Source organism: Cryptotermes secundus, unplaced genomic scaffold (assembly GCF_002891405.2).
Source record: "Cryptotermes secundus unplaced genomic scaffold, Csec_1.0 scaffold323, whole genome shotgun sequence".
In the NCBI taxonomy this organism is placed as follows: Eukaryota; Metazoa; Arthropoda; class Insecta; order Blattodea; family Kalotermitidae; genus Cryptotermes; species Cryptotermes secundus.
In genome coordinates, this window is record NW_019738961.1 from 1,977,606 (window position 1) to 1,985,820 (window position 8,215).

Here is an 8,215-nt window from a genome sequence, read left to right on the forward strand (position 1 = left end):
TCACAGCCATTATCGCTGAATCACATATGCATTATCGTTACGTAGGTTCAACATTCAGGCGTACAGTTGTACAATTAGAAGGTAAAGCAATCCCTGTGCTTCATGAATTAAGCACTAGTTGTACGGTAAAGAGATAAATCAGTCCTTGTGCTTAATTAATCAAGCACTGTGCCATGGAGACATGGGGGAACAGAGGTATAGCTCCACCATTCTTGAGTCCGGCACTAGATGGAAATGTGTGGTCAGCTACACGCCTCGGCCGGTTTACCCTCAGGGAAAGAACACCCAACATCCATTCGATATGAGGCTGGGTGGGCCCAAGACCCGCGGTCTGGACTCTGTGGAATAAAGCAAAATCTCTTCCCCCTGCCGGGAATTGAACCCGACTGACTGAGCTATCCCGTCTGATACAGGAGTCGGGAAGTCAGGAGGTCTCAAACTCCGACCCATCTTCACCAGCCAGTAGGTAATACTGTTAAAGGAATTTACTTCGATAATATTTCGATTTTCTTAATTTCACTCGTCAATTCTGTCAAATAGATTCATCTCAATTCAAATTAAACAGTATGGACGGGATTGTGTACCCTTCGATATGAGGTTCTCACAGTGGTAACTGGGATGTGACGCCGTGTAGTCCGTTAGAAGTTCACCGATGTTTCAGAGGGACCTGCTGTCTGTATTTTCAGGACCGAATTGTAAGCCAATGAGAGCTCTACTTGCCGCCTGCTTCTTGCTAGTTACTTTTCTTCGATTACACTTTAACCCTGAAGATGGAATCAATACATTCTTCCGAAACATCCCTGGACCTATACTCAACTATACGGCTTCACATCCCCGAGGATAATATACTGCACTGCTTCTTTGTCTTGGGCTTCGTGTGGTTACATTTTCTTCCTTATGAACTTTAAATCCGTTTTATGCAATTTCAATACGAAATATACAGCCGGGTGTTTTTCTCCGCAATTCACTGCTTTTATGTAATTTTTTAAGCTAGCTAAGCTGGCTTTAAATGTCTGGTACAACTGAGAACGCTACGGAAGATTTACACATATATACACGTCTTGAAAGTAGAGCGTTAAACATTTTAAAAATAGAACGTGTGTGGGCTTCAGAGCAATTACACGTCTCTGGTTATTTTATGTTGTCTCCTTACGCAATAACAAGAATCAAAATACCATATTACTCGAATATAAGACTTACATTTTTCCGCTGTTGAAAAATTGAAGGGCGTCTTATATTCGAAGTAACGCGGCATAAATATTTATGGGTGCATGCTGTAGCGTAGTTGGTTGAGGCACTATACTACAAGCCGGAAGGTCGTGGGTTCGATTCTCGATGTCGTCATTGGGTTTCTTCAATTGACCTAATCCCTCCAGCCGCACTATGGCCCTGCAGTCGACTCAGCCTTTAACATAAATGAGTACCAGAAATCTTCCTGGGGGGGTAGAGGGACCGCCGGCGCGTAAGGCTGAAAACCTCACCACCATCCGTGAGCCGATTGTCTAGACCAGTGGTTCTCAACCTTTATGAGACCGCGGCCCAGCAAGTTCTTTTTTTTATAAGACGAGGGCCCAGTCCCAACAAATTTACTCGTAAATACCTTTCAGTTTTGTTAAAGTTCATGCATTAAGCTAACGTAATAGTAGTAATTAAATATAGCATAATCATAAAGAGTATTACTACACTTATGTATACCGTGTGGCATGGTGACAAACATAAAATTACATTTAAATTAGTTATCAATCACTGGACTAATGAAATCTTGTAGCATTTTGTAGTTTCCTCAGACCAACATTATTATATTAATTTGTGCTAATTTTCATTGACATATCCCATGCTGATCACCAAAAACTTATGTTATTCAGCGTAAAATTGATTATTGTATTATTAAATTGATTTTAATGATGTTGGTTTGAAAAAAACGGCAGTGAGAGAAATGTTTATGCATTGTAACTCACCATAGAAGTCAGCTGAGTATGGGAAGAAGCAGAAGGATGTCAACTTGCCGGCGAAACACTTANTAGATTTGAGAACCGGATACAGACTGCCTTGATCTTCAATTTCAGTGGAAACATTTTCTTTATACTTCCTTGCTGACTGGTCACTGACATTTGCAACACAGATGTTATTTCGCTCAGTTCTGAGAACAGAGGATATGCCGCCCATTGTTGTAATCGGCTTGCAGGCAATTTTTAAGGCTGGTCATAAACATCGGTATTGCCTTTCCCGAATGTTGAAAGATTTGGATGTCTGAAAATTCCCGATCATTCCTGAATACTTCCATGATTAAAAATATGCGGCTTGGTCACTGACATTTGCTGTACAGATTCAGGTGTTCTGTGTCTGAGCTTCTCGACACAAATATTGTTCTCCTCAGAATATTTCCACTATAAAATATTTATTCATGAAAAATGCTTAGAAAATGAAAATGACAAATTCCAGAAGAGCCTCTCGCGGCCCAGTATAATTGATGCCAGGCCCACTACTGGGCCGCGGCCCGGCGGTTGAGAAGCACTGGTCTAGAAAAATATGGGAGCCTCGATGTCTCACAACCATATGGACCTCCACGGCTTTGAACAAGGATAGCTTTGCCTTTTAGCCCACGACATATTTACATTTAGCTCATTTGATTTGTGTTATGAAATGTTGGCGGTCCGAGGCGAACGTCTTGTGGTGGACTATTTTGGTGCCCAAGATTCGTTTACCTGTCTTTGTGTAAGCAAGCACAAGGAAATCGGCTGGCCACAGCCAAGTTGAGGAGGTTGTTGACGCTCCGAGTACGATCGTAAAGAGTTCAAGCAACAGAAGAATTCTCTCTGGCATTGTAATTGTGCTGTGTCTGCTAAAGAAGACAAGGTCTCGCACTGGTTACGCGTGGGCATACACTGTCACCGGACAGGAGTTTCATTGGCTTCGAATCCGCAGGATCAAAAGAATGAGAAAGGTAACGATACAAACTACGTTTATTGCTCGCCGGAAACAGGACAAGTGTTTGGTGATGGTGAGAGCATTATACATTGTTCTGTAACAAACAGATGTCTCCAGGCTCAGTGCCTCTGAAAGCTTCAGAACTGTGTAGAATTCCGTTAGTATGTGGTACGCTGGTTTATGCGTCCGATTTTGGAGACACTGACCGCCTCTGTGGTCCAGTGGTCAGAGTTCGTGACTACAGATCCAGAGGTCCCAGATTCGATTCCCGGCGCTACCACATTTTCTGACAAGTAGTTGGTCTGGAACGGGACCCACTCAACCTCGTGAGGATAATTGAGGAACTATTTCAAGGAAATAGCGTCTCCGGTCTAGAAATCCGAGATTAACAGCCGTGGGGAACCGTTGAGCTGACCACGTGACACCCTCTATGCGCAAAAGTTGGCACTGACTTCGTCGACAAGTGGCGATCACTCGGTCGGTATAGTTCGCTTGCGGACTACAGGCCACGGAGTTTTTTTTTAGACACCAGCTTAGTATTTTTTAAATTTCAGCGTAAAAATCTGTGGACTGTGAAATTTGAGTATACAGGAAAATAAAGGCGAAATTTTAAAGATTATGTATCACAGACAGGAACTAGTTTAATTTTCTCTAGAATTAAGACAACATTCTTAAACTAATGTATTGCATCTCACTCATTCACTTCCGTCTATAATGCAAACACGACGTTTTATTTTAAAATTTCATTTTAATCACATTTCCTATTATTTGTTACAACATGTAACAGCGTCATAAGGCCGTCATCAGGCAACTGTTAATTGATCAAAATAACTGCGCTGCATGGGTTTACACGTGGCTACAAGCCGAAGGTCGCGGGTTCGAATCCCGATGAGGTGGATTTGTTTCAGTTTGCATAATCCTCCCAGCTGCACAATGGGCCTGGGGTCGACTGAGCCTATAACAGAAATGAGAACCAGGAGTATTCTTGGAATATTCTTGGGGGTAAAGGGCGCCCGGGTCACGGTAGCCGAGCGGTCTAAGGCATGTACTGTCTTCGCTCGCTTCGAAACCGGGATCGTGGTTTCGAATCCCACTCAGGGCATGGATGTTTAGTTTGCGTACAGGTAGAGGCCTTGCGACGAGCTGATCACCCGCCCAAGGAGTCCTGCCGAATGTGTAAGATCTAGAAAAACCGAAGTGAACGGAGAAGTTCATGGAGGTAGGCCTAGGCCCACCGGGGCTGTAGTGCCAAGGAAGAACAAAAAGGGCGCCCGACGCCTAAGGCTGACAACCTTGTCGCCATCTGTGATCCTCGACATCTCACAGCCCAATGGGCCTCCACGGCCTGTTACAGGGGTAGCTTTACTTACTCTTTTATATTTACATTGCATAATATAATGTAATCCATGATGAAAATACAACGGAAAATCTCTTAATTTTATATTTAAATTGTCCCTTTTTCCCCCGTCTTCATTTCTTGTCTCCTTTATTTTCCCATCCTTCGCACCCCTTCCTTCTTTCTCCTTTATGCTAAAACATTTAAGTTATAATTCACACTAACTCCAATTCTGACTCATATGTTGATAATATAGGAACATTATGCCGCATAGATTACTTTTGCATTGTGTTTCCATGGAAACTGCGTGTGAACGGCATAACTAGACACCAACAGACACCCGCTGTTTACAGTAATTGCGCCACGATAACGGCCTTTGTCTCGGTTTCCGCCGAAGAAGGAAATAAGCTAATTTCTGCCACTGTTGCTGGCAGCATTATTCATATAGTAATATGGCTGTATTAGTCATTATCTTGCGTGAAACTCTTTCGTCTACAGATATTGTTTTTGTATCTTCCGACATGACTAAGAATTTGATGTTTTCTACTTCCTGGAATGCAGTATTTAGGCGCAGGGGCATTAGTCACTGCTAGGTAATCATTGTGACAGCGTCGTTACATAACTACTACTAATACTACGGCTATTGCTGCTACTACTACTACCACGACACCACCATTACTGCTACGCCTTCTACTGGCCCGTTTGAGAGCGCAGTAGCGGAAGAATTGGTCTCACCCCACTTCCGTAACTGAAGGAATCTGTGTTTGTGTTGAAATTCTAGTGTTCTGGCTTGTGGCACCGTATAGTCCTGTGGCCGGGTACCCACGTTTCCGAGCATCATTCTGCCTCAGTCTTCAAGGTTTAAGTATGGTCTTCTAGGATGTGACACCGTGTAATCTTGTAGGTGGATGCAGACCTTTCGGAGGAACCTACTGCCTCCATTTTCAAGGTTAAAGTATGGTGTTCTGGGTTGTGACACCGTGGTTACTGGCGTGTAGGAGGAACATGCTGCTTCCACCTTCAGTGTTGAAGCGTGAGATGGAAGGCATGTTCCTCCGGAATACCGCAATCCTCATACAAGACTACACGAGGTCACAACCCAGAAGACAAAAGATCTGTGCAGAAACCGCCCTGAAAACCTCAAAATTTAGTTATGTTGATCCATCGCTGAGTATTTCACTGATGAACCAGTAAACTGTGGGATACGAATCTGCTGTACATGTCGATGTGCGTTTAAGCGCGGTACATGTTACGTAGAGGGAGCCGGGATATCGTAGTCTGTATAGCGACTGGCTACGGGCCGGACGTGAGGAGCCAGGATAGCGCAGTCTGTATAGAGACTGGCTACGGGCCGGACGACGGAGGGGTCGGAGTTGAAGTCCCAGTAGGGTCAAGAATTTTGTCTTCACCATGTCGTCCAGACCGGCTCTGGGGCCCACCGAGCATCCTGTCCAATGGGTACCGGGGCGTGAAGGTGACCACTCACCTCCAACAACTGCCGAGGTCAAGACAATATGGATCTATACAATCGGCTTATAGATGGCGGTAAGGTTGTCAGCCTTACACGCCGGCCGCGCTTTACTCCACAGGAAAATTAGTTAATTAATTCCTGGTACTCATTTCTGTTAGAGGCTGAGTCGACGACCCCGGGGCCATAGTGCGGCTGGAAGTATTAGGTCAATTGAAAAAATCCAATGAGCTCATCGGGACTTGAACCCGCCACCTTCCGGCTTGTAGCATAGTGCCTCAACCAACTACGCTACCGTACCCCAGCTTTACGTGGGGTGATGGTGATTAGGGTGGGTTAGTAACATCTCTGATTGGCAGTCGCCGTAAGGCGTGGCTACTGCGTGCGACAAGGCGGTTCCGATTCTCAAAGAGTTTGAAACTGTCCATTCCGCCTACTGCTAGGACTTGCCACGTCTCTTTGTCATTTTGGCAGTGTAGTGGCTTGCATCCAGTTTAGCTGATATTTCTTCACTCCTAACACATTCTCAGTTTGAGAGCCTTTTCTGTTTTCCCGTTTGACACAGTCTTGTACAGTTGCTCCTAGCAATAACTGAATAAGTGCGTATGCTTCCTGACAGATCCACTCGTCGCGTATGCTTCAACGTCACTGTTCGAAGATTCTAAAGTAAAAAAAAAAAAAATCAATAATCCCAAGGATCACTACTCGACGTTTCACAATTTCACATCGGAATAGCGCAGTCGGTACGGGCTGGACGACCAAGGGGTCGGAGTTGGAGTGCGGGTAGCGGAATGTTTTGGGGCCCACCCAGCTTGCTGTGCAGTGGGTACCGGGGGCTTTTCCCCGGGGTTAAAGCGGTCGGGACGTGAAGCTGAGCACTCAGCCCACAGCTAATGCCGAGGTCAAGAATACGTGGATCTACACATCCACTTCCCCATACGTCTTAATTAGTTAGGCGCAAGGTAAACTTTATCTTTTTTGTAAAGAATCGGCATCCACATGAAGCTGAGCCCTTTTTGACAAGCCGCCAATTGGGCAGCTACTCCACTGGTCCCTATCCTGAGCCAGATCAATCCACTCCATACCACTCTATCCTGTCTAAGATCAATTTTAATATTATCCACCCACCTGCGTCTTGGACTTTTTAGTGGTTTCTTTCCTTTTGGCTTTCCCACCAATATCCTATATGCAGTCCGCTTCTCCCCCCCNCCTAGGCCTACCCTCCATGAACTTCTCCGTTCACTTCGGTTTTTGTAGATCTTACACATTCGGTAGGACTCCTTGGGCGGGTGATCAGCTCGTCGCAAGGCCGCTACCTGTACACAAACAGAAAAACGCACACAAACATCCATGCCCTGAGTGGGATTCGAACCCACGATCCCGGCTTCCGAGCGAACAAAGACAGTACATGGCTTAGACCGCTCGGCTACCGTGACCAGCCGCTTACTTAATTAGTACAGATGAAATTAATTGCAGTGCAGACCGCTCTACTTCAAGCGTAAGAAATGCCCTTTGTGATGTGTTTGACTGGCAAGTGGTTAGTGACACGAAAACATTTATATCCACCTGGATGCACCATACTGTCGGTGCTATGGCCCAGAATGCCTCAACATGAACCTTCACCAAATGTAAACCTCATATTTCAGGTGTACGAAATTCATGGGTTGTGACTGTGTTTGTTCTCTACCCTTCTTCAAGGTAGTTTCCTACATGAAGGTGGAGGCAGCAGGTTCCTCATAGACGTTCGTGAACGTCTGTACGATTTTGGCGTCACGTGACAAGGGACAGTAATGTTCTTAATAACCGATATCAGCCTCTGTCTCAGTCTCCAGGATTTTATATAGCCTTTAGCCTACTCTCCTTATATTGAGAAGGACAGAAGTAGGCTACTGGAATAATCTTGTTATGTTCCCTCTCAAAGCCTGAAAGTCAGAACAATAGAGCCAGAAGAGACTGTCGTTGGTCGGCGACGGACCAGTAAACGCGTTCCCGCGGCAACGTATACACAACAGTAGAAGAACTGTTGGACGCGGTGTTTTCTGTGCTGTCCGTGTCATATCAGATACTCAGTATGTAGTGAAAGGTCGGTCTTAACACGAGATTTAGACTCAGATTCGGAAAGTAGGCAATTAGTTCTTCTTCTTGGAAGAGTCGTGAGACGGTAAAATATTGTAACGTGTATGGATTGACTGTAGACGGGGTTTGGACTGGAGATTGGATTTTATGACCACTTTAACACACGACTCGTAACTGCACTTAATTATAGCGCAATCGCTGATGTACAGAATGTAAAAATCACTGTAACACACTGGCAACGGCTTCTAACATTCGAGATTCTTCAGCTTCCGCGCATACTTCGTTACTGTCCAGCGAATATCCCACAATTCTGAACTCTTTCTCCAGCTGTCCTCCTTATAACATCTCGGCACGGACCGCGTAGAAAACACCTTTCATTGTTGTACTTCAGTCTTTTTCGAAGGAAC

General features: G+C 45.0%; 1 protein-coding gene across 2 annotated transcripts in view; it reads left to right on the plus strand.

Moving 5' to 3' along the window:
• The window catches only part of LOC111871434, a 297,382-nt gene that overhangs the window by 186,187 nt on the left and 102,980 nt on the right, over nt 1–8,215 (plus strand). The window lies entirely within an intron of this gene.